The 26,992-nt window shown below is 49.5% G+C and overlaps 1 non-coding gene across 1 annotated transcript; it reads left to right on the top strand.

Moving 5' to 3' along the window:
* Positions 1-21,830: 21,830 nt before the first annotated feature.
* LOC114806955 lies at positions 21,831-21,968 on the top strand. Its single transcript, XR_003755008.1, has one exon. It is a non-coding gene; the product is annotated as a small nucleolar RNA SNORA7 (small nucleolar RNA).
* Positions 21,969-26,992: the final 5,024 nt, after the last annotated feature.

Raw genomic sequence — 26,992 nt, 5'->3', positions numbered from 1 at the left:
TAGTGTCATCTGTTAAGCACTTACTATGTGTTAAGCACTGTACTAAGGGCTGGGGTAGGCACAAGATAATCAGGTTGGACACAGGCCCTGCCCCACATGAGGCTCACAATCTAGGTGGGAGGGAGAACAGGTCCCATTTACAAATTATGGGAGAATTGTGTCAAAAAGCGGGAAGGGAAACATCAGTCCCTTGAAAGCAGGGATCGTGTCTGCTAACTATTATTGTGCTCTCTGCATGAAGGGCTCAATAAATACTACTGATTGATTGGTAACAGTAAATGAAGATTTCAGGCCACTCCGGGTTGCAAACTCCGTGTCTTGCAAACATTCCCAACCAGCAGTGACTAGCAATAGGACTGCTTGGAGGAGCAGGGCGCTGGTTGTTTTTATGGTTAGGGGTTCCTAAGATTGCTTTCATCCCCCCCACTCCCCTCTAAAATTCTTACTAGGAAACCCAGATAAGAGTGGGCGGAGGGGAGAGGGAAATTCCAGGAGTGGAAACTCCTTTACTCCAACCTGTCACGCTGCCCTCCTAACTGGCTCCGTGTGGGTAACTGGCAAGGAACAGAGAAGCAGCGTGGCTTGGCGGAAAGAGCACGGGCTTTGGAGTCAGAGGTCATGGGTTCGAATCCTGGCTCGGCCACTTGTCAGCTGTGTGACTTTGGGCAAGTCACTTAACTTCTCGATGCCTCAGTTACCTCATCTGTAAAATGAGGATGAAGACTGTGAGCCCCACGTGGGACAACCTGATTCCCCTGTGTCTACCCCAGCGCTTAGAACAGTGCTCGGCACATAGTAAGCGCTTAACAAATACCAACATTATTATTATTATTATTAAGGAACAGCTCAGAGCCAGGGGAAAAGTGACGGTTAAGTTAGTTTAGAAAGCAGCTCAGTGAATGGCAGTAAAGGAGCCCCCACAAGCCTCTCGGAGTGAAACACGGCCCCGGTGAGCAACCAGAACTGTACCCGGTTTTCAGGTTCGGGAATACCAGGAGTTATATAGTAGCGGGCCCCTGCCTAACCTCTCCCTGGTGATGCCCAGCATTCAGTAGGCCTTATATGGCTATCGCCGCACACCGGACCAGTGATTCGAGAGAAACGCCACCGATGACTCCCAGATCTCTTTCCTGAGCTGGGCAACCCGTGCATTCATTCTCTTGCACATGCTCATGATGAAGATGGTCTGCTATTGTTCTGCTTTATGAGGTCTCCTCGGAGATAGTATCCTCATCTATATGGTGCTTAGTACGGTGCTAAGCGCTTAGTATAGTGCTCTGCACACGGTAAGCACTCAATAAATAGTAATGAATGAATAAGATTGAATGAATATGGCACCACACCCACTTGGAAGAGCTTAGGGACACCTGCGGACTTGGAGATTTCATTACGCGCGCCTGTAAACTCCCCCTCGTGGATTGGGAGCCCCCCGGGGGACGGGAGCTGGACCTAGTTCCCAACTGCGTCTTGTTTTCCGGTGTTTAGAACAGTGTTCTGCACAGGGTCGGCATTTAATAAATGCGGTTACTACTTCTGTTCCTGCCTCCAGATCATTTATGAAAACGTTAAACCAACCCGGTCCTCACACCAATCCTGGGAGACCCCACTATTGACACGTCTCCCTTAATACTTCCGCTAGTAATGAAAACACTATGTGCCCAGCGCTGTACTAGGCGCTGGTTTAGTTACAAGATAAACAGGTCAGACACAGTCCCTGTTCCCCATGGGGCTCACAGTCTAAGTAGGAGGGAGAAGAGCTATTGAATCCTCATTTTACAGAGGAGGAAACTGAAGCTCAGAGAAGTTAGGTGACTTGCCCAAGGTCACAAAGCCTGGGTGACTGCCCAAGGTCACAAAGCCTGTAAGTAGCAAAGCCGGGATTAGAACTCAAGTCCTCTCACTTCCAGGCTCATACGCTTTCCACTTGGACACTGCTTCTCCTTTCTGAAAAATGGCTGGATATCCTACCCTTTATCTTTTTCTTGCTCGTTTTATTTTTCGAGAAAGGAACCATCGGAGATTTTTGAGGAGGGGAGTGCTGTGCCCTGAGTGGTGTCTCAGAAAGACGTTAAGAGCAACAGTACAAAAACAATTTGCCTGAGAGCATCCCTGTAAACATCTTCCTCAGAAAAAAAGACCAGACTGAAGAATTCACTGAGCGTCTTAACTACAACTATCTCCTTTTCACTGCCGAGTGCACATTTTACCCCACCATAGTCGAGCGGTCCCTTCATACGTTGTCCAGTTTTCTGCTTTTAAATATATTTGAAGACTCTTTTATTAAAGATTAGGGCCTTGGGGTTGGTGGCAAAATGGCTTGAAGACCACAGACACCCCTATCCCCCTGCTTACCACGTCAGAGGGAAAGCTGACTTGAGGGAGTTTGTGGTTGTGGTTGTGCTCAAGAAGCAGCATGGCTCAGTGAAAAGAGCACGGGCTTGGGAGTCAGAGGTCATGGGTTCGAATCCCGGCTCTGCCACTTGTCAGTTGTGTGACTGTGGGCCAGTCACTTCACTTCTCTGGGCCTCAGTTACCTCATCTGTAAAATGGGGGTTAAGACTGTGAGCCTCACGTGGGACAACCTAATTACCCTGTATCTACCCCAGTGCTTAGAACAGTGCTCGGCACATAGTAAGCGCTTAACAAATACCAACGTTCTCATTGTTTGAACATAACGGCCTGCCTGATGTAGGGAGAAGTTCATGGACTTTCATTCATTCATTCATTCATTCATTCATTCATTCATTCATTCATTCATTCATTCGTACTTATTCAGCGCTTATTGTGTGCGGAGCACTGTACTAAGCGCTTGGGAGAGTACAATACAACAATAAACAGACACATTCCCTGCCCACAGCCAGCTTACAGTCTAGAGGGGCAGACATACATTAATCTAAATAAATTACAGATATGAATGAGCTGCTATTCTAAACCTTTATTGTTTCTGCATTGTTGAATTTAGCCTGTCATTTTTCCCCCTGTGTGTCTGTCCTCTCGTTCAGTCAGTGATATTTATTGAGCGCTTACTATGTGCAGAGCACTGTACTAAGTGCTTGGGAGAGTACAATCCAACAGAATTAGCAGGTACATTTCCTGCCCATAATGAGCTTACCCACCCTAGATTGTATTGTAAGCCCATGGTGTGTCAGAGACAGTGTCAAATTAATGTCCCTGTATTGATTAGCGCTTGACATAGTTTTGCATAATGTGGAGGCATTTTTCAAAAATGTTTGTTTGATCGATCGATTATTAACTCGTCATCCCTTGTCGGCGCTAATTCCTGTTCGTACCTGCTTTGCCACTCTTTATGTGTACTTCCCTGCTCTCCTCAATCAGGTGAGCTATCCGGTTTTGAAAGGAAGAACGGTCCTGTCTGGTGACCTCTTTTGTCCTGCCAATTAGCCCTTCAGGGTTTCCTCTTCTGTCATCTGATTTTTGTTGTTGTTGTTGTTCGGTGACATACATTTTGCTTGGGCTTCTGAAGCAGTGCGGCTCAGTGGCAAGAACCCAGAGGACGTGGGTTCTAATCCCGGCTTGGCCACTTGTCTGCTGTGTGACCTTGGGTAAGTCGCTTCACTTCTCTGGGCCTCAGTTCCCTCATCTGTAAAATGGGGATTAAGGCTGTGAGCCCCACGTGGGACAACCTGATTACCTTGTGTCTACCCCAGTGCTTAGAACAGCGCTTGGCACGTAGTGAGCGCTTAGCAAATACCATTATTATTATCATTATTATTTATTAAAATGGTGTTTCTAACAGCCTCCAGGGCTTCTAGCCCATCAGTCATCAGTACTGATTGACCACCTGCAGTGAGCGGAGCCCTGTAACGGGTGCTCGAGGGCACACAGGAAAGGTAGAATCGATCAGTGGTATTAATTGAGCACTTGCTGTGTACAGAACACCGACAAAGCACTTAGGAGACAAGGTTTCCGCTCTCGAGGAGCTTACCGTCTAATGGAAGAAGCTTCTAGTCAATCACTTGTTTTTAGGTACTCTGTTTAGCTTTTACTTGCGATCTTCCGGGAAGCCATTCCGGTTGGGAAAAGTCCACAGAGTCTCCATCAGTCACTCGTATCGATCGAGCACTTACTGGATGCGGAACACTGTACGAAGCGCTCGGGAGAGTATAATAGAGAGAAGTATAAGTATAGAGTGTAAGAGAAGCAGCGTGGCTCAGTGGAAAGAGCCCGGGCTTGGGAGTCAGAGGTCATGGGTTCGAATCCCGGCTCTGCCACTTGTCAGCTGTGTGACTGTGGGCGAGTCACTTCACTTCTCTGGGCCTCAGTTACCTCATCTGTAAAATGTGGATTAAAGACTGTGAGCCTCATGTGGGACAACCTGATTACCTTGTATCTACCCCAGCGCTTAGAACAGTGCTCTGCACATAGTAAGCGCTTAACAAATACCAGCATCGTTATTATTATTATCATATTCAGGGGTGGTAGGCGCTTCCCCGCCCTCCACGAGGTTGCAGTCCGGAGTCGCCTCACCAAGATGCGAAGCGTCGCGCGGCGGGATATTCGAAGCGGTGTGTTTGTATGGGGAAATTCCCTTTCTCTAGAGTAGGAGGCAAAATAGAGGTTTAATAGGCCCACTCTGCAAACTCTTCACCTGAAGGACTGGGTGATTCACATATGCAGCAATACTTGGCAGGAGCTGCACTGTACCAGATTGGACTCATTATACGATCGTATTCATCCAGCTTGTGCCGAGGACGTGGTGGTCAGGACACTTGTTACGGATGGGGATGGGAGACCGCGTGCGGGCCGTGGACGTGCTTGCGGGCGCTTAGTACGGTGCTCAAGTGCTCAGTACGGTGCTCTGCACACAGTAAGCGCGCAATAAATCAGACTGATCATCAGACTGAAGTCGGACCGTGGGATGGGAGGGATCGGTTAATCGACGGTGCTCACTGGGGGGGGACAGAGCGCCCGGGATGATATGATAGAGTTAGTCGACGGCATCCGAATCGTATATTCCAAGCGCTTGGTACAGTGCTCTGCACATAGTAAGCGCTCAATAAATACTAGCGAATCCCTGCTTTCACGGAGCTTACGGTCTAGCGGGCAAGTCGAGACGCTGAAGGAATTTACCGGCAGGAGGAAGAGGGAGAAGTGGATACGTGGGCGAGAGGTGGTGCTGCAAGAGCAGGGCGAGTCTATACGCAGAGAAGTGCTGCTCCCGATGGGTGTGAGTACACACGTGCTTAGTCGGTCCAGAAGTGGCAGTTAGATCGGGCGGGGGGCGGGGGGGGGGGGGGCGGAATGTAGCCTGGTTGGGTGACAGGTCAGGTGGCTCAGTGGAAAGAGCGCGGGCTTGGGAGTCAGAGGTCATGGGTTCGAATCCCGGATCTGCCACTTGTCAGCTGTGTGACCGTGGGCAAGTCACTTCACTTCTCTGGGCCTCAGTTCCCCCATCTGTAAAATGGGGGTTAAGACTATGAGCCCCACGTGGGACAACCTGATTACCCCGTATCTACCCCAGCGCTTAGAACAGTGCTCTGCACATAGTAAGCGCTTAACAAATACCAGCGTTATTAATGCAGCCTGGTTGGGTGACAGGTTACGTGGCTCAGTGGAAAGAGCGCGGGCTTGGGAGTCAGAGGTCATGGGTTCGAATTCCGACGGGGGGGAGGACACGTAGCCTGGTCGGGTGACGACGGGTTACGCGGCTCAGTGGAAAGAGCGCGGGCTCGGGAGTGAGAGGTCATGGGTTCGAATCCCGGCTCCGCCACCTGTCAGCGGGGTGACTTGGGCCAAGTGACTTGACTTCTCCGGGCCTCGGCGACCTCATCTGAAGACCGGGGGCCCCACGTGGGACAACCCGATGACCTTGTATGCCCCCCAGCGCTTGGGACGGTGCGGGGCCCGGAGTAAGCGCTCAACGGGGACCGCCCTCGTCACCGTGCGAGCGTCCGGGCGGTCGGGCCGCCCCCCCCCCCCGCCGGCCGGAGCGCGGGGGCTCCGGGGGGCTCCGGGGGGCCGGGGCGGGGCGGGGGGCGGGGGCCGGCCGGGCGCATGCGCGGCGGCCCCACCGGCCGAGCAGGGAGATGGCGGCGGCGGCGCAGCAGCGCTGAGCGGGGGAGCGGCAGCCCGTCCGACCGGTCCCCCGCACCCTCCCTCCCCTCCCTCCCTCCTTCCTTCCTTCTCTCCTTCCTTCCCTCCCTCTCTCCCGGCCCAGCTGGCCGAGCCCGACCGGCCGGCCGGCCCCAGCCATGGGCAACGAGGCCAGCCTGGAGGAGGCAGGCGGAGACGGGCCCCCGCCGGGCGGCCCCGCTCCCGCTCCCGCTCCCCGTCCCGGTCCCGCTCCCGGCCCCGCGGGGCGAGCGCCTTCAGCACCGGGCACCGGAGGACAGCTCCCCCCGGTCGGGGCGGCGGCCGCCCGCCCACCCCCCAGCCCCGGGCTCGGCCCGCCCGGCGCCGCCCGGCCCGCCGCCCCGGACCCCTCCAGGTAAGACGGCCTGACCCCCGAGGCCCCCGGACCCTTCCCTCCACCCCCCGCCCCGGGAGGATGCAGCGGGCGGGAGACCGACGGGGATGCGACTTCCCAGCGGGAAGAGGAGCGAGCCGGGGGAGAGAAGGGTCTGGGGACGGGGCTCGCGGTAGGGTGGAGCCCACCGGGAACGAAAGGAGCCGGGAGCCCGACCGGGTGGAAAGGTGGACAGTCATCGGGGCTGGGGACGAGGTGCGGGCAGCCGAGAGGAAGAGGGATCGGAGAGGAGACGGGATCGAAGGAGAGCTCTCCGGAAAAGAGACGGCGGGGTCCGTCTCCGGAAGAGTAGGGGGTAGTGGACATCCCACCGAATCCCGTCCTTCCTCCACGGGCTGGAGGAAGGAGCGCCTCGGGGAGGAGGGTGATGGGGTCTGGAGGGGCGGGGGGAGAAGATCCAGGGCGAAGGGAAAGAGAAAAGCAGGAGCGGTCTGCCCGGTGGAGGGAGGTTGAGATTAAAGCCGAAGCGGGATAAGGACGAGCGGCGGATTTTTAGGGGGCCCACCCGGGTCGGGGGAAGGGGCGGGGATGCGGTCCAGTGGACGTGGATATCCGATTTCCAGCCGATTCCCAGTTTTGCCAAGACTCATTTGGATGGAGCGGCCAACTTGCTCTCGGGTCGCCCGGCTCTGCCCCCGGCCCCCTTCGATGGGTGGTCTGTTCTGCTCCCTGCCCGCTCTCATCCGAGGGACCGACGGTCCCGTCCCCCGTCCCCCCCCCCCCCCCCGACACGGGACCGCCCTAGACGCGGCCGGCTCCGGCCATCGGGTAGAAAGTTGATTATGTAATCTGAGCGCCGTACATCTCCGTCGGAAAACGAGCAGGTGGAGAACATTAAAGCCACATGACGAATGTCTTTTTCCCTCCTCTTCTGTGGACCGAGGAAAGAGCGCCCATCGGAAGTGGAACCGGCGGGGAAAATGCGTGCGCCGAATCGCATTGCAATAAGTATCGTGTGCCGACGCGGAGAGGGCCGATGGTAGCGTTAAAACAGGGACGGCTCGGCCGTCCAGATGAAAAACGGAGAGCATCCTGATCGAACGCGGCGGAACTGGCCGGATCACGAACTCCACCTAGCATTTCTAGACAGCGAATAATTGTCGTAGATCACATAGCCCGTCTCGTTGCCTGTTATCTTGCGATTTCGACTACGGAAAAGAGCGTACGGTGACAGGCTGCTATGAAAACAACGCCCGTAGAGAGAATATCTCTCGTTAACGATCCTAAAGCCAGATTGAAAATGTATAGCGAGTGAGTTCGAGCCAAAGAAATCCAATGCCGGTGAAAAAAAAGCCCAGGGAGACTGTCGATCTGTAATAAATCGATAGACTGAAAACTTGTGAAATCTAGAAAGAGAACAAGCTAAAATGGAACACATTATCTCCGTGTCGTTAAAAAGAAACAAAATGATCCGGAGTCCGTAACTCGGTCGGGAAGGGAAAAGCCCTGGGGTTCGCCACGGATCCGTTTACTTTATGCTACTGGGTTTTCCCGCATAAGAGGTAGTGGCCTGGGATGGAGCGTTATTTTTCATGGTCAAGCTGTCGTGTGTATTTCCTCAAAATTCATTTTTTAGACCACAGGAAGCAGTGAAGCAGGGCTGCTTCAGAAATCGTGAGCCTGCAAATGCGAATCGGTGCCGGGAGCGTCATTTTGAGCTGGAATTGTGGTTATTATCATTTCACATGAATTGATATGATTTCCATAATACGGTACCATTCTTACTATTGCAAACATTATTCATTGTCCTGCATTTTGTGGCGGTGCCCGGATTTTAGCTAGAAGCTAATACATCTCGGTGCTGAAGTTTCAGTAGTTGGGTAAAAAAAAATCATTTCCTTGCTACCGGGAGCCCTGTATATCGGAAACTCCGCATTTCACATCTGTGGACCAAAATCCGCTCCTCGATTAGAGCGCCCCGGATTTTTTTACCGATCGTATCCGAAATCGTGAATACAGTTGCAGAGTCATAACGGTTAGCCTGCGCTGATGGCAAAGTAAGCGGGGCGACTGCTCTCCGGTAAAAGAACAGTTTCCATGTACGATAACAGTTCGTTCATATTTCACCGTGACCGTTCCAGATGACGGTGTATCTAGAGCGGGACAAACAGGGGAGCAGCCCCAGGTGCGTCCTGGAAAGTGTCGGGGGGGGTGTATTTGAAAAAGGGCAGTGCATCTGAAATGGGGGGGGGAAGGAGGGGGGCAATAAGCCCCAGCATTGTCTGCCCTGCCCGGGGACCTCAGCAGACGAGGAGAAGAGGCGGATGGTCGACTGGGAGGACCAACTGTTTCAGGCAGAGGGGCTTCTTGCGGGGCTTGATACTTCCTCAGGAGACTTCAGCCTGAAGAGGCGGCTGCAACTGACTACAGCAGCAACATGTTTGTGGTTCTTCCCTTGTCTGTCACCACTGTCACTCACCGGCATCTCCCACCTATGAGTTGAGACAGCGGCTGAGAGGAGAGGAGCTGTGTGTGTGTGCGCGCGCGCGCGTACGCGCGTGCCGTCGGGCGTCGTGCATGTCTTTGGGGTGCTCCTTCCAAGAGCCCTCCTCCTCCTCTTCTGATTCGGCCAGTCCCCAGCTAGAAAAGCGGGCAGATTCGGGGAGGAAGGGATCCCAGTTTATGAAACTCGAACTGGTGGCCAAAATATCTAGTTATTTCAGAGGCTACAGAGTCAACGACCAGATTGATCTGGGGAAGAATTCAACCCAGAGGATTTGGGGGATGGTGACGGATAACTGGAAGTAATAGAGCTGGGAAAGGGCAGAGAAAGGCAACCAGGATGATCGGGGGAATAGAGAAGCTTCCGAATGAGAGCACGCTGGAAAAGATTAGGCCTCTTCGGTTCAGAAAGACAAAGGCTGCGGGGGGAGGAAGGGGAGATTGTGGGGGAGGCGCACGTTGAACTTCACAATATCAGGAGGATTATGGGCACGGCTAACATGGTAGTATTGTTTACCGAATTCCACACCCCCGAAACGGGGGGTCGCCCGCTGAAGCTGGATGGTGATAGCAAACAAGAGGAAACGCTTCTTCCCACCGCAGGTGGGAAGCATTTGGAATTCATCCCCACGGGAAGCCGACCAGGTGAAACTATCAGGACGTTCAAGATGCGTCTGGATAGATGAATGCACGAGAGGTCCACGAGAGGGAAAATTAGGGAGGTAGAGGGATGTTTGGGATATTAGGTGGTCCATACCCATGAGGATGGACAGCAAAGATGGTGGCCATCACGTGGTTCCTGTGAGCTTTCTCTTGTCGCTGCTGGAAGCAGAATACGGGCGCTGCTTAGCCCTCTGATCAATCGTGTGATCCTTATGTCTAGACCCTGTGGGTGGGTTCTGTTCCCCACTCCACCACTTGTCTGCTCTGTGACCTTGGCCAAGTCACTTAACTTCTCTGTGCCTCAGTTCCCTCGTCTGAAAAATGGGGACTGAGACTATGAGCCCCATGTGGGATGTGGACTGGTTCCAACCCGATGAGCTTGTATCTATCCCAGTGCTTAGTACAGTGCCTGGAACCTAGTAAGGACTTAACGAATGCCATTAAAAAAAAAAAAGAATAGAGTACCAGTCAGGGACTACTAAGCTGGTAAAAAAAGAACGCGCAATCATTTATCTACTTATACCATCGTCGTCTCTCAAATGCTTAGTACGATGCTCTGTTTAGAGTAATCCCTCAATAAATACCATTAATTCATTGATGGATTGAAAGCCCAGTGGTAGACTCGCTGTTTATTGTACAATCTTTGATTTGGCAATCATTCAATCAGTGGAATTTATTGAGCGTTTACCCAAAGCGGAGCACTGTATGTAAGAGCCGGCAGTATGCTTTTCTAGCTTTAATTCATCTTGATGTACTAAATTACTCACGTAATTGTCCCAAGTTTTTGAATAATTTGCGCATCCCAGAAAAGGGAGAGGGGCAATTACATGGGGAATTAAGTTTAGCAAGAAGGGGAGCAGGAGCAAAAAAGAAGAGAAGAAAAAAGAGGACTAAAGGAGGGAAGAAGGAAAAGAAAGGTAAGAGGGCACTCGAGGTTGTGTCTCTTACTTCTACGGGGCACTCCCAAGTGCTGCATACAAGAAGCACTCAAGGAGTTAACTCCACCCCACCCACCCCGTCTCTTCCCAACTCCTCAGTGAAGAAATTTCCCTGCGTGAGCCTATATTTCTAAGGTCTGACCCATCTCCCCTTCCTAGCTAAGCATGCGCATATGTTTCAAAGAAGAAATTCCCGTGGCAGGAGACTTTATCTACACATCTTTTTTTATCCCAGGGCGTGACACCATCACTGCTTAAAAAATCATCTTTTATTTCCTCCTCCAAAAATCTATCTGGGGCGGGGGGAGAAATTATATGAGTTTACGCATGAGATTTCTTCAGCCCGAGCAGCACCTACAGGTTTCCTTCAGCAACAGAATGGTTTTCATTTTTCCTGCTAGTGTTTCTTGGTTACAACACCAACATGGTATTAACCTGGTTCCTCTCCTTCCTCTGTAAGTCTCGTTTGCTGGCATCTCATCCGCCTTGCAGCCCCTAACTGTAGGGTGTCCCCCAAGCTCTGTTCTGGGAGTCCTACCCTTCTTGCTCTACACCCCGACGCTCATGGAGCTCATCCATTCCCATGGCTTCAGCTGCCACCTCTATGAGGAAGGCTCTGAAATCTCTCTCCGGCCCTGACCTCTCTACTCCATGGACACATCTCTCCCAGAACACCCCACCTCCATCTGCAATCGTTCTGGTAGTGTATCCACAGAGTTTTCTCGGTAAAAATATGGAAATGGCTTACCACTGCCTTCTTCCGCACAGTAAACTTGAGTCTCCGCCCTCGCCTCTCTCCCCCGTGCCGCTGCTGCCCAGCACAGGTGAGTTTTGACCCGTAGCGGATTGCCTTCCGCTCGCTAGCCACTGCCCGAGCTAGGAATGGAATGTGTATGCCCCTGCTTGACTCTCCCTCCCGTAGCTGAGACTGGTGGACTACTGGCAACTCTCCAGGTGCAATCCTGAGCGGGCCTCATCTAACCTACAATCTCTCACTTCCTCTTGCCTCCAGGACATCTCCACTTGCATGTCCTGGCAGTACCTCAAACCTAACGTGTCTAAAACGGAACTACTCATCTTCCCTCCCCTCCACACCCTCTCCTCCCTCCCCACTTCCCTAGCTCTGTTAATGACACCTCCACCCTCCCAGGCCCCAAGCCCGCAATGTCGGTGTCTCCCTTTTCTCCTCACCATCCTGCGACTCTCACATTCGAGCTACTGCTAATTCCTTCTAGTTCTTACTGGCCGCCATTTCCCACATCCACCCAGATTGCTACCACCTTGGTCTAAGCTCTTGTTACATCACAGCTGGACTATTTTATCAGCCTCCTGGCTGACTCTCTGTCTCTTCTATATTCCCTCCCCTCTAATCTATGCTCTGCGCTGCTGCGTGGATCTTTTTTTGGAAACATCGCTCATCTCGCATAGCCCCGCTCCTCAAATCCCTCCACTGGCTTTCCATCTTCTTTCGCACCAAGCCTCATGATCAGCTTCAAGATTCTCCACCAACTCTATCCATCTTCATCCACTACTCTCCAGCTTACTGTCTTTGCTCCCCCCAAGCCAACCCTCTAACCGAACCTCACTCTTGACTCACCCTCAACTCCATCCATTCGCTCCTGCTGTTCCACCATTCCCTCTCCCCACAGTAATCTGACAGACCCAAGCTCTCCCCACCTTCAAAGCCCTCCTAAAATCCCACCTCCTATTCCGAGCCTTCGCCGATTAACTTCCCAAATCCAGATCACAGCAGAGTGTGAGATTTCTGTGGGCAGAGAACGTGCTTCACGCTCCCGTTGTACTTTCCCAAGCTCCTGTCCGATGGGCGCTCAGTAAATTCATTTACTACGGCTGCTACCACAGCCTTCAAAATGGCAAAGCAGCGTGGCCCAGTGGACAGCGCATGGGCCTGGGATTCGGGGAACCTGGGTTCTATAATCCAGGCTCCACGACGTGCCTTTAGTGTGACCTCGGGGAAGTCACTTCACTTCCCCATGCCTCAGTCAATCAATCATATTTATTGAGCCCTTACTGTGTGCAGAGCACTGTACTAAGCGCTTGGGAGAGGACGACATAGTTGGGTAGATACGTTCCCTGCCCATGAAGAGCTTATAGTCTAGAGAGGTTGATTTGATATGAATAAACAAATTACGTATATGTGCATAAATGCTGTGGGTCTGAGAGAGGGGTGAATAAAGGGTGCAAATCCAAGTGCTAAGGGTGATATAGAAGGGAGCGGGAGAAGAGGAAATGCGGCTTCAATTTCCTCGGTTGTAAAATGGAATTAAATACCCGTTTTCTCTCCTTCTTAGACTGTGAACCCCAGGTGGGCCGGGACTTTGTCCGACCTGTTTATCTTGTATCTATGCCAGTCCTTAGTTCAGCGCTTGGCACCTAGTGAGCACTTTACAAATGCCACAACTATTAAAATGCAGACACATTTCCAGCACGTTCTTTCCCTTGGCTGAACGGACCTGACCAGTAAAGGAAAGAGATCTGAGATGGTATTTTTGTGTGTTCAAGAGAGCGGGCAGGAAACGTACCTGCCAACTCTGTTGTATTGTACTCTCCAAAGGGCTGAGTATAGTGCACTACACAGAGTTAAGCACTCGATAAATACCCTTGAGGATGAACAAGTGCTGTCAAATATATGAAGTCTGAGGCAATATTTTCATCCCAGTTGATACACTGTGATCAACAGTGTAGATAAGCATCATGGTCTAATGGATAGACTAAGCAGTTATCCTATCCTGCCTTGATTACTGTATCAGTCTCCTTGCTGACCTCTCTACCTCCTGTTTCGCCCCACTCCAGTTCATGCTTCACTCTATTGCCTGGATCATTTTTCTACAAAAACGTTCAGTGCAATTTTCCCCACTCCTCCAAAACCTCCAGTGGTTCCCCATCCACCTTCGCATCAAACAAAAACTCCTTATCGTCGGCTTCAAAGCACTCAACCGCCTTGTCCCCTCCTACCTCCCCTCGCTACTCTTCTACTACAAGCCAGCCCACACACTTGGCTCCTCTAATGCCAACCTACTCACTGTATTTCTCCATCTCATCTATCTCGCTGCTGACCTGTCACTCACATCCTGCCTCTGGCCTGCAACACCCTCCCTTTTCCGTATACAACAATTACTCTCCTCAGCTTCAAAGCCTTACTGAAGACACACATCCCTCAAGGGGCCTTCCCTGACTAAGCCCTCATTTTCCTCATTTGCTCTTCTCCCACTCCCTACTCTGTCACCCTGACTTTCTCCCTTTATTCACCATCTCCCCCCAGTCAGCCCCACAGCACTTATGTACATATCTGTAATTTTATTCATTTACATTAATGTCTGTCTCCCCTCTAGACTGTAAACTCGTTGTGGGCAGGGAATGTGTCTGTTATATGTCTATGTTATGTGTCTTGGGAGAGTGTTTTACTCTCCCAAGCGTTTAGTACGGTGCTCTGCAAACAGTCAGTGCTCAATAAATACGATTGATCGATGGATTGATTGATTGAGAGAGCACGGGCCTGGAAGTCAGAAGGACCTGGGCTCTAATCCCAGCTCCACCACTTGTCTGATGTGTGACCTTGTGCAAGTCATTTCACTTCTCTGTGCCTCGGTTACCTCATCTATAAAAAACGGGGATTAAGAGTGTGAGCCCCATGTGGGACATGGACTCTGTCCAACCTGACTGGCTTGTATCTACCCCAGCACTCAGTACAGTGCCTGGCACATAGTAAGCACTTAACAAACACTATTAAAAAAATCAGTTGAGTAAGGTTTGAGGAGGAAGAAGGAAGCCTTGTATTCAGCCACCAGCATGGTTATTAAAGTTTTTTTTGAGAAGTTAAATTCTGACTTTTTTATGTGAGAAGAGAATTTCATATAGGGTCTTTTTTTCTTATAATAGCAAGTTTTCAATTGTATTTTCATTAAAGGGTTTATGTAGCCCTCTCTGGCAGTATCTCCCTGACACTTGAATCAGATGGCTGAGAGACGCTACAGTGGACTCCAATCCATTGGAAGAGCAGAATCTTCATTTCACAGCACAACTTCTCTTAACATTTTGGATCCTCTCCACTGCACTTGGAGGGTTTGAAGATTTCCACACAAGGCAGGACTTTCCATTCAAACTCTGCATAGAGACGGGAGTCAATTTGCCCTTCTATACTAGTAAACAAGGATCCAGACCTTTGCCAGATCTATAAGAAACTGCAAATCCCTTCAGATGAATTCCCACTCTGTAGTGGACAGGGTCCGCTGTTAAGAGGTACATGTGGAGAGCCACTCTCCTACAATGACCACAACTCAATACAATTTAAAATTCTTCCTGGGGAAGGGGAGGCACCCCGCCCCCCAAACCAGAGGAAGAGATTCAGTTTTAGAAAAGGAAACTGAAATGAGGTGGCTCTTAGGAAGAAGCTGAAGGGGCAGCTAAAAAAGCAGATGACTTACTGGATGCCTAGAGGCCGTTAAAAACAGCAAACACCGTTTTAGACATCCAGGTAAAATTTGTGCCACAGGGCAAAATACCGGGTAAGCAAACAGAAACCCAGCATGGCTAACTGGAAGGGTAAGAGAGGTCAGCGGATGGGAAAAGTCATCGCTTCGAAACTGGCCGGCTCTTCCAGGTGAGAACAGGGAAGGCCACGATGAGTGGCAGGTCGGGGACAAACCGGGAGTTACAGGCCCAGAAGGAGTTTGAAGAGTACCTTGCAGGGGATGCCAAAGCAGATGATTAAGGTTTCTTCAAATATAGTAAAAGACAGAACCTGGCTAGGAAATCAACGGGGGCTACTTGACAATCTTGCAGTAAACGGTGAACTCAAGGATGAAAACAAGATAGCAGAGAGACTCAGTGAGTTCTTTCATCTTTATTGAGGAAGGTATTCAAGAGATTCTCACACTCAAATTGTTTTTGTAGCACCCAGGTCAGAGGAACGGGATCAAACCGTGGTGCTCGCACAAGGTATTTCAGGACCGGATGGCATCTGAATCAATCAATCAGTGGTATTTACTGAGCACTTACTGTGTGCGGAGCGCTGTACTAAGTGCTTGAGTGAGGACGATACAACGGAGTCGGTAGACACATCCCCTGCCCACAAGGAGCTTACGATCTAGAGGTGAAGACGGACATTCAAGTATATTACGGCTATGTCCCTAAGTTCTGTGGGCTGAGGTTGGGGTGGATTAAAGGGGAGATATCCAAGTGCAAGAGCGACACAGAAGAGAGTGAGAGAAGAAGAAGTGAGGACTTAGGGAAGGCCTCTTGGAGGAGATGTGATTTTAATAAGGCTTTGATGGTGAGGAGAGTGATTGTTGTCTGTTGGATATGACAGGGGAGGGAGTTCCAGGCCAGAGGCATGATGTGGGCGGGGGGTTGTCAGCAAGATAGTTGAGATCAAGGTGCAGTCAGTAGGTTGGCATTAGAGGTGTGAAGTATGTGGGCTGGGTTAGTAGGAGAGCAGCGGGGTGATCGAATGCTTGAAAGTCAACGGTGAGGAGTTTCTGTTTGACGTAGAGGTAGGCGGGCAGTTTATAGAGATGTGGGGCGATATGGACTGGGTGGTTTTTCGGGAAGATAATCCGAGCGGCAGAATGAAGTATGGACTGGAGTGGGGAGGGACAGGAGGCGGGGGGGTCAGCGAGGAGGCTGGTGCAATCAATTAATCGGTCACTTGGTGCCGTCATCAAGGTGAGGTATAAGTGCTTGGATCAGTACGGTAGCAGTTTGGATGGAGAATAAAGGGCAGATCTTAGCAATGTTGTGAAGGTAGAACTGACGGTATTTGGTGACAGGTAGAACATGTGGGTTGAAAGAGAGAGATGAGTAGAGGATAATGCCAAAGTTAGGGGTGGTGAGAAAGGGAGGATGGTGGTGTTTTCTACAGTGATGGAAAAGACAGGGTGGGAAGATGAGGAGTCCTGGTTTGGACATGTGAAGTGTGAGGCATCGATGGGACATCCAGATGGAGATGCCCTGAAGGCAGGAGGAAATGAAACAGTGGAGAGAAGGAGAGAGGCCAGGGATGGAGAGGTAGATTTGGGAGTCATCCACGTAGAGATGATTGTTGAAGCTGTGGGAGTAAATGAGTTCTCCTAGTGTAGATTGAGAATAGAAGGGGACCCAGAACTGAGCCTTGAGGGACTCCCACAGTTAGGGGAGTCAAAGAAAGAACCTGTGAAAGAGACTGAGATGGAGTGGCCAGAGAGATAGGATGAGAACCAGGAGAGGACAGTGTTAGTGAAGCCAAAGTTAGATAATGTTTCCTGGTCCACAGTGTCCAAGGCAGCTGAAAGGTGGAGGATTAGGATGGAGTAGAGGCTATTGGAATTGTCAAGAAGATCATTGGTAACCTTAGAGAGGACAGTTTTCATAATAATTAATAATAATAATTATTATTATGGTTCTTGTTAAGCACTTACTATGTGCCAAACAGTGTTCTAAACACTAGGGTAGATACAAGTTAATCAGGTTGGACACAGACCTTGTCCCTCATTGGGCTCACACTCTTAATCCCCATTTTATAGATGAGGTAACTAAGACCCTGAGAAGTTTAGAGACTTGCCCAAGGTCACACAGCAGACGAGTGGCGGGGCCGGGATTAGAACCCAGGTCCTTGGAATGAAGCCAAATTGCAGAGGGTCATGGAGAGAACTGGAGGAGAGGCAGCAGAGGCAGCAGGTGAAGACAACTCCCTCAGACCGCAAGTTGCGGAACTCTTGGTGAGAACGTGTAACCTATTGTGACAAACAGCTACTGTATTAGAAGACGCACCCATTGCCAACATAACTTGGACCTAAAAAAAGGGTTCCAGAGGTCATCCTGGGAATTATAAACTGATAACTCTCACTTCTATCCTTGGCAAGGTGGAATTAGTGGAACTGATAATTAAGATCAGCGAGCTTGTATGGGTAAAAGAGGTAATTGTGATTTACTACTCTGGAGAGTTCTTTGAGGACGTAATCAGGTATACGGGTGGAGGAGAACCAGTGGGCATAATATATTTACAACTTGAAAATGTCCTTCATAAATGCCCCCCCAAAACTTGAGGAATCATGGGTTTGAAGGGAACAATGATAATAATAATAATAATTGTAGATTTGTTAAGCGCTCTCTATATGCCAAGCCCTGTTCTAAGTGTTGGAGTAGATACAAGTTAATTGAGGTTGGACACAGTCCCTGCCCCACAAGGGGCTCACAGCTTAAGTTGGAGGGAGAAACGGTATTGACTCCCCATTTTACAGAGGAGGAAACTGAGGCCCAGAGAAGTTAAGTGATTTGCCCAAGGTCACACAGCAGGCGACTGGCAGAGTCGGGATTTGAACTCCCAGGCTCACACTGTTTTCACTAGCCCATACTGCTTCTCCGTGAGTGTTCTGCCATGGGTAGAAAAGCAGCTAAAAGATTGGAAACAAAGGGTACCCATAAATGGCCACTTTTCAGGATGGAGAAGTGTCAAACAGTGAGGCCTCCCTGGGGTCTCCTTCAACTCAAATATTCAATCCGTCACCAAATCCTGTCGGTTCTACCTTCACCACATTGCTAAATTCTGCTCTTTCCCCTCCATCCATCCAAACTACTACCACACTGATCCAAACACTTAACCCTATCCCACCTTAGACTTAGAGAAGCAGCGCGGCTCAGTGGAAAGAGCCCGGGCTTTGGAGTCAGAGGTCACGGGTTCGAATCCCGGCTCGGCCACTTGTCAGCTGTGTGACCTTGGGCAAGCCACCTCACTTCTCGGTGCCTCAGTTCCCTCATCTGTAAAATGGGGATTAAGACTGTGAGCCCCACGTGGGACAACCTGATTCCCCTGTGTCTACCCCAGCGCTTAGAACGGTGCTCGGCACATAGTAAGCGCTTAACAAATACCAACATTATTATTATTATTATTAACAAATACCAACATTATTATTACTGTATCGGCACCTCAGTGACCCCCCCCCCACCGCCTCCTGTCTCTCCCCGCTCCAGTCCATACTTCACTCCGCTGCCCGGATCGTTTTCCTAAAAAAACATTCAGTCCATCTTTCCCCACTCCTTAAGAATACCTCCAGTGGTTGTCCATCCACCTCCACGCCAAATGGAAACGCCTTTCCATCGACTTTAAAACACTCAAACACCTTGTCCCCTCCGGTCGTGTTTCCTACTACAACCCAGCCTTCACACTTTGCTCCTCTAATAGCAACCTACTCACTGGACCTCCATCTCGACCATCTCACCACCGACCTGCCTCTGTCCCGGAACTCCCTCCCCGTTCATATCCGCCGGACGATCACTCTCCCCATCTTCAAAGCCTTATTAAAAGCACACCTCCTCCAAGAGGCCTCCCCCGCCTAAGCTCTCATTTGTCCTCTTTTCCCCTACTCCCCTCTCCCTTCTGCGTCGCCCTTTCACTTGGATCGGTACTCTTTATTCACTCCACCCTCGGCCCCACAGCGCTTATGTACATATCTGTAATTTATTTTAATAGCTATCTCTGTCTCCTCCTCTGGACTGTAAACTCCTTATGGGCCGAGAACGTGTCTATCAACTCTGTTATAGCGTACTCTCCCAAGTGCTTAGTACAGTGCTCTGCACATAGTAAGCACTCAACAAATACGATCGACTGATTGATTTGATTGATTTGTGATTTATTCACAAACACTCTGGAGGAGGTATTTGCAGTGAAATCCCACAATTTGCAGAGGACACAGCTCTTCTGAGTGGTGAAATGCAGTGCAAATGGGGATCAACTTTCCGGAAAACCTCATAAAGCTGAGCAAATGGGCTGAGTAGTGCTTCACTGCGAGCAAATATTCCAAATGACCATTATGCGGTGATGGTGTTGAAGCTATCAAATGGCCTAGTGGAAAGAGCACGGGCCTGGGAATCAGAGGATGTGGGTTCTAATCCCAGTTTGGCTACTGATATGCTGTATGGCCTTAGGAAGTCACTTCACTCCTCATCTGCACCTGTCCTCCCTTCTCTTTAGACTGTGAGCCCCATGTGGGTCAGGGACTGTGCCCAATCCGATGAATTTATATCTACTTCAGTGCTTAGAACAGTGCTTGAGACGGTGTAAGTGTTTAAAATATATTACTATTATTATTATTGTCAGTCAGGACTCAGGAAAGAGGTCTCAGAGTCACTGTTGTTGGAGTTGCAGGCAACCGAATGCTAAGCACACTGTAGACTGTAAGCTCCTTGTGGGCAGGGAACATGCCTTCCAACTCTGTTGTATTCTCCCAAGCGCTTAGTTCCATGCTGTGCACACAGTGACTGTGTAATAAATGCCACTGCTTGATCAAAACAAAAGGTTTTCCCACTAAAGAGAGAAGCAGTGTTGCTCAGTGGAAAGAGCCCGGGCTTGGGAGTCAGAGGTCATGGGTTCGAATCCCGGCTCTGCCACTTGTCAGCTGTGTGACTGTGGGCAAGTCCCTTCACTTCTCTGTGCCTCAGTTACCTCATCTATAAAATGGGGATTAACTGTGATCCACAGGTGGGACAACCTGATTACCCTGTATCTCCCCCAGCTCTTAGAACAGTGCTCAGCACATAGTAAGCGCTTAACAAATACCAACATTATTATTATTATTATTATTAAATGAACGCACGGCATGCCCATATCCGCAATCCTCTGGGCAGTTCTGGTTCCTACATTTTAGGAAGTACATTATAGTGCTGGAGAAGGTTCTGAGAAGGGCTCAAAGGTACCGAGAAGGGCTACCTAGATGATCAGGGGAAGAGAGAATCTTCCAGACAAGGGTAGACTGAATGAGTCCCCACAAGAAGTTGTGCAGGGCAAAAATATCAGTAGAGTCTAAGGAAGTTTGATTAAATTAACGAGCAGTCCATAATGGATTACCAGAAAGAAAATTGGGGATGTTGAGGGAAAGAAGGTAGCGTTTATGAGGTGATCGATCCCCAGCCTGGTGACTGCACAGGAGGGCAACCATCACGAGGTTCCTTTAAGCATCCAGTTGCCACAGATGGAGACAGAATCCTGGGCTGGATGGACCATTGGTCTAATCTAGTAATGGCCTAGTTTTTTGAGAAATATCTGTAACCATATTGTAGATGGTATTCTAAGTATCTGGATATCCATGTCAGTTAATGGTATTGATTGAGCTCTTACTGTGTGCAGAGCCCTGTACTAAACTTTTGGAGAGTGCAATTCAAGAGTCTGTAGACATGCCCATAACGAGCTTACAATCTAGAAGGCTATTTTCCAGATTTTCTGGAATTTTTTGGTTTAGTGCAGATATCACCTTTTTTCCAGATTTATTTTGGGTATTAGTCACTGGTTGCATCAAATGCATAAATTACTGGTCTGTGATTTAACATCCTGGCTAAACACATTCCTTACAGCAAGCATATAAACCAGTAAAGAGAATATGGAGGAAAGTGTGAACTAACTTGTCAAGGACAAAATTACCCAATTTCGAAATAAAGGTATTTTATCACAGAGAGTCGTCAACTGCCACTGAGCCGCTTTCTTATGGAGAGCACACACACATACACAATGGAAAAAGAGCAATTTGGGTTGTTTACAAAAGATTTTCAACTGACAAGTAATTGTGCAAACATTTATCATTTTGGATTCACCTGGAGGGGAAAACATTTCTTGCAGTTCTTGTCAAAGCAGAATTGTTACATTTTAATGATTTAACCTCTTCCCATATACTAATGTGACACGTTGCCTGCTTCCGTTGTATTTTCAATTTAATGGCAAAAACCTCTTTTACAGTATGTTCCCCTAAGGAGATGCGATGGTGAAAATGCTGACTTTTCGGTGGAGAAATTCTTGAGGCTGACTGCCGTATAGAGGCTGGGAATTTCCTGAAAGCGGGAAAGAGGGAATGGATTGCAGTAGGGGGAAATTGAACTCATCACTTTTTTGTCCCGTTTCTAAAGAGAACTGTCCAATTTTGGGGAGGGGAGGGGGGGGCTCAAAGTGTAGGAAAGCGTTATGCTCCTCCCCTCCCTCTGGGCTCCCCGATTGACAAGGAATCAAATTTGTTCCCCCTCAGAATACCATTACTGGTAATATGAGGTATCTGCTGGCCCTCATGTGCTGGACACCCTGAAACGGGCTGACAGGCCATTTCCCACCTGCTCTGGAAGGCCCGAAGCACACATTTCCTGTCTGGGAGCAGTTGCTCCTTCCCCCAGCTTCAGTTAGGATCAGCTATGTCAGGAGCCCTGCCCCTTTGGGGTGAGTGATAGTGAGTGTGTGTGCGCTCGTCCCCCCATTTAAGGCCTCAGCTCCTGGCTCCTGATCAGTTTGGCAAAGTCTCTTACTTTCTGTGAACTAATGGGTTAGTCCCCTCTCAGGAGTGCATCTGGAGAGTTTCCAGTACTCTACCAGTCTCGGCTATGGGAGGGAGAGTCAGGCAGAGGCATACCCATACCATTCCTAGCTTGGGCAATGGCTAGTGAGTGGAAGGAAATCTGTTACAAGTCAAAACTCACCTGTGCTGGGCAGCAGCGGCATGGGAGAGGGTCGAGGGCAGAGACTCAAATTGACCACGCGGAAGAAGGCAACGGTGAACCACTTCCGTATTTTTTTTTACCAAGAAGACACTACCAGAACGATTGCAGATAGGGAGTGAGGCATTCTGGGAGAGATGTGTCCATGGAGTCTCTACGGGTCAAAGACGAGTCCTCAGCAAAAGGCAGGAAAGGGGTAGTGGTTTCCTGGTTGGGTGGGATTTTTTTTTTTTAATTGGTTGAATGTTGAAAAAAACCAACCCGCAGAATTTAAACATGCAAGAAGTGTAGGGGATGAAAAGGATAAGGTAAGTATTTGATTTGCAGGGGAAATGTCATTTTTGAACCTGATTTTCAAATGTTAGGATATGGATGAAAATCTGTCGGGGGAGAGCGCTTAGTCCAGAAATCAAAGTAAGAAAGGGTAACCATGAGGTGGGAGGGAAGTGGATAAGGATTCTTTACACAAGTCTCGGAAATAATACTATGTGTGAGCTGGATCTCACCTTAGGTGGCCCTGGGAAGAGTGCCTTTTCAACTGCAGGTCCGTCTCTCGTTAGGTTATTGGAGAGGAGATAATAATAATAATAATTAGGGTACTTATGAAGTGCTTACTATGTGCCAAGCACCCTTCTAAGTGCTGGGGTAGTATAAGTTCATTCATTCATTCAATAGTATTTATTGAGCGCTTACTATGTGCAGAGCACTGTACTAAGCGCTTGGAATGTACAAATCGGTAACAGAGACAGTCCCTGCCCTTTGACGGACTTACGGTCTAATCGGGGGAGACAGACAAGAACAATGGCAATAAATAGAATCTCAGGTTGGGCACAGTCCCTGACCCACGTTGGGCTCACACTCTTAATCTCCATTTGTTACAGATGAGGCCGAGGCCCAGAGAAGTGAAGTGCCTTGCCCGAGGTCACACAGCAGACATGTGGCAGAGATGGGATTAGAACCCATGACCTTCTGACTCTCAGGCATGTGCTCGATCAACTACACCATGCTGTTTCCACAAGTGGAAACGTGTGGAAACTCGGCTGCCATGGTTCGGTGTAGGCAGAGGTCGCAGATCTGTCAGTGTACGGCAGAGCTCCTCCTACCTGACGACTCTCTGGCAGGAGATAGAGCCAGGATGCTAGGGGAGCTCGAGCTGTGCCTTCCCCCAGCACTGCATCAGTTGCAGCAGAACCGCTGCTAGGCACTGTACTAAGCGCTGGGTAGATACAGACAAATCGGGGTAGACACAGTCCCTCTCCCATGTGTTAAAACCCCCATTTTACAGCTGAGGGAATTGAGGCACGGAGAAGCGAAGTGACTTGCCCGAAGTCACACAGCAGACGAGTGGCACAGCCTGGATTAGAAACCAGGTACTTCTGCTCCCAGGCCCGCGCTCTATCCACTAGGCCGTACGGCAGCTCCAGCCTCCATCTTCCCTTTCCCTCTAACTGCATGGGGTTGCCCCAGGGGAGGGAGGGGCATTGACCATTCCTCTCTTGGGCAGCCGTGGCTCTCACCTCCTTCCCCACCTAATGGAGTAACATTGATTGGTGGCATCTCAGTTGAGGATTTGGCCTCTTCAGAACAGGTGTGGGTGTGTCCTGGGAAGGCCGGGGCACCGCTTTATATTTCTCTGGAAACTCAAAGTAGCCTCTCAGATCAACTGATGCTTGACTGTAACTTTTGTTAACACCACTAGAGTCGGGCCTGCCATCCAAACGGAAGTGTAGCGAGTTTCCCCTTGAGGACTGGGCCCCAGATGAGTGTGATAGTAATAGACAAACACACCCCTTAAGTGGAGATATGTAAAGCGTGTGCTAGGATCCCAAACGTTTTGGAAATGAGAAGTGATTTCTGGCAGCTTTAAATAGTCTTCAAAGCTGACTCTGGGTCTGGATTGGCTCCGTGGGTCTGTAGAGTAAGATGAGAAATTGGCCCCAAGTGGCCTTTTCATATTTCATATAATAGTAATGATATTTAGTACTTACATAGCACCTTTCATCTGAGGCACTGACAGGGCTTTACAGACATGCACTAATTAATCCTCACAACACTACGGAGAAGGTAGAAGGTAATTTTCCCCATTCAACAGGGATAAGAATCTACGGACTCACGAACTCACGGGGATGTTATAAGGGTAAGTGAGCTATCACCCTGAAGTGCTTTCAGCCTTGGGAGAAAAGGAGCCACACGAGGGAAACAGCATGGCCTAGTGAAAAGAGCATGGAGCCCGGAGTCGGAGGACCAGGGTTCTAATCCCAGCTCTGCCATGTGTCTGCTGTGTGACCTTGGGCAAGACACTTCACTTCTCTGGGCCTCAGTTCCCTCATCTGTAAAATAGGGATAAAATCTTACTCCCTCTACAGACTGTGAGCCCCATGTGGGACAGGGACTTTTTCCAACCTGAATATCTAGTATCTACCCCAGGACTTGGCAAGTGCTTAACAAATATCATTATTATTATTCGAATTAAAATTCATTTGAGCAGCCTCTGAGCGTGGAACACTGTAGTAGACCTTGCAGGATCATTTTGAGAACAGAAAATAATGAAGGAAACTTTATAAAATTGGACCATTCCCATTTCCTCTTCTCTTTCCCCCTCTCCCCACCTCAGGGGCAGGGACGCTCAATGAGTCTGACTCGCCCCCTTGGCAGAACAGGCTTGCTTGGAGCTCTTGTAAGGATGAGGGTGGATGAGAGATGGCAAGCTGGGGAGATCATTGGAGAAGGATTCAGCTGTACTGCTCCTCAGTTCTGCTCCTTTCTAGTCACCTCCCAAAGCCTTATTTCTCCATGCTCACTCTCGGCCCACAGGAGGAATTTTTCTTGTAGCATCAGCTGAAAGATCCTTGGGGGTGGCGAGCAGAAACGTGGCTTTTGGGGAGATTTTGGCAGGTGGAGGAAGGAGGGCCCTCTCTTCTCCACCCTCAGGAGGATTTGTGGTTTGTGCTGTCTTTTGTTCTTTTTCAATGCTTTTTGTTCAGTACTTACACTATGCCAGACATTGTACTAAGCACTGAGATAGATACAAGCTCATCAGGTTGGACACAGTCCATGCCCCACATGGAGCTCACAGTCTTAATTCCCATTTTACAGATGAGGGAACTGAGGCAGAGAGGAGTAAAATGACTTGCCCAAGGTCACATAGCAGATATGTGGCAGACGCAAGATTAGAACCCAGGTTCTCTGACTCCCAGGTCCACGTTCTGTCCACTAGGCCATTCCCCCATACTGTTTCTGTACTGGCAGAGGAGAATCCAACTCAAAAGAAACTTAATCTCAAGCAGGAAATTAGAGGGGAAAGAGTTCTAAGTCCCTTAGGTCTTGGCTAGGCTATTTAAAAAAAAATCATCAGATTATATATTGAATGCTGCCAGAGTGGTTGGCCCTACTCTAGACTGTAAGCTCACTGTGGGCAGGGAAAGTGTCTGTTTATTGTTGTATTGTACTCTCCCAAGCGCTTAGTACAGTGCTCTGCACAGAGTAAGCACTCAATAAATTTGAATGAATGAATAATAATAATAATAATAAGGTTGGTATTTGTTAAGCGCTTACTATGTGCAGAGCACTGTTCTAAGCACTGGGGTAGTTACAGGGTAATCAGGCTGTCCCAAGTGAGGCTCACAGTTAATCCCCATTTTACAGGTGAGGTCACTGAGGCACAGAGAAGTGAAGTGACTTGCCCAGAGTCACACAGCTGCCAAGTGGCAGAGCCAGGATTGGAACCCATGACCTCTGACTCCCAAGCCCAGGCTCTTTCCAGTGAGCCACGCTGCTTCTCTAGGTGAATGAATGCTCTAGGTGCTGTGGCACCACACAGTAAAGAGACGTTGAGCTTCCAGAGGCAAATTTTCAGAAAATACCAATAGTTGTGGTATTTAAGTGCTTTCTATGTGCCAAGCCCTGTACTGTGCGCTGGGGTGGATACAAGCAAATTGGGTTGGACACAGTCCCCGTGCCACGTGGGGCTCACGTTGTCAACCCCCATTTTACAGATGAGGGAACAGAGGCACAGAGAAGTGAAGTGACTTGCCCAAGATCACACAGAAGACACGTGGCAGAGCTGGGATTAGAACCCATGACCTTCTGACTCCCAGGCCCGTGATCTAACCACTACGCTGTGCTTTTACCCTCCCATACAGACACAGTCCTAGATCTAAGAACGTAAATTTGGTCTAAGAACATAGACGCAGGCACAGCGGTAGGAAAGATGTATTGGGAGTGTGGGGGTTACTGACGACTTGGGATAAATCTGTAATCAGTAGAGAAACTTCACGGTTGAAGACCGTTTTAAATTCGGCCGCTTGAGGACCAGAGACCATGTCTAATTCCCACCTGTGTAATCTTATCCAGCGCTTAGTACAGTGTTCTACACGCAAGTGCTTAGTAAATACCATGACTAGTACTAGAAGGTCCCTTGACCTCCACCTCTTCACCGGGGGCTGACCTAGGCCAGATTGTACCCCTGGGGCCGTCACCAGTGAGAAGAGTCTCCTTACTTTCCTCATGGCCAGTGAGACTAGGGGAGTCCTAACACATATAGTGCCTGACCTGAATCCCAGGAGTTTGGGCAGAATGGGATTTGGGGTCCCTGAGAGGAAAGGCTGCAGAATAGTTGCAATTTCCAGCTCCCAATGGGGAATCAAACTAAATCAAACCATAGATTGTAAACTCCTCAAGGGCAGGGACCATGTCTTACTATTTCTGTTGTATGCTCCCAAGCACCTAGTACCGTATTCTGCACACGGTAAGTACTCATCAATATTATGGTCATTATTATTCTATTTGTTAAGTGCTTACTATGTCTCAAGCACTGTTCTAAGCACTGGGGTAGATACAATTTAATCAGGTCAGACACGGTCCCTCTACCACATGGGGCTCACAGTCTAAGTAGGAGGAAGAGCAAGTTTTGAATCCCCATTTTTACAGTTGAGGAAATTGAGACACAGAGAGGTTGAGTGACTTGCCCAAGGTCACATAGCAGACTGGTGGCAGA

Source organism: Ornithorhynchus anatinus, chromosome X1 (genome assembly GCF_004115215.2).
Source record: "Ornithorhynchus anatinus isolate Pmale09 chromosome X1, mOrnAna1.pri.v4, whole genome shotgun sequence".
NCBI lineage: Eukaryota > Metazoa > Chordata > Mammalia > Monotremata > Ornithorhynchidae > Ornithorhynchus > Ornithorhynchus anatinus.
Note: the sequence above shows the minus strand (reverse complement) of the source record. Positions and strands in the feature narration are given on the sequence as shown.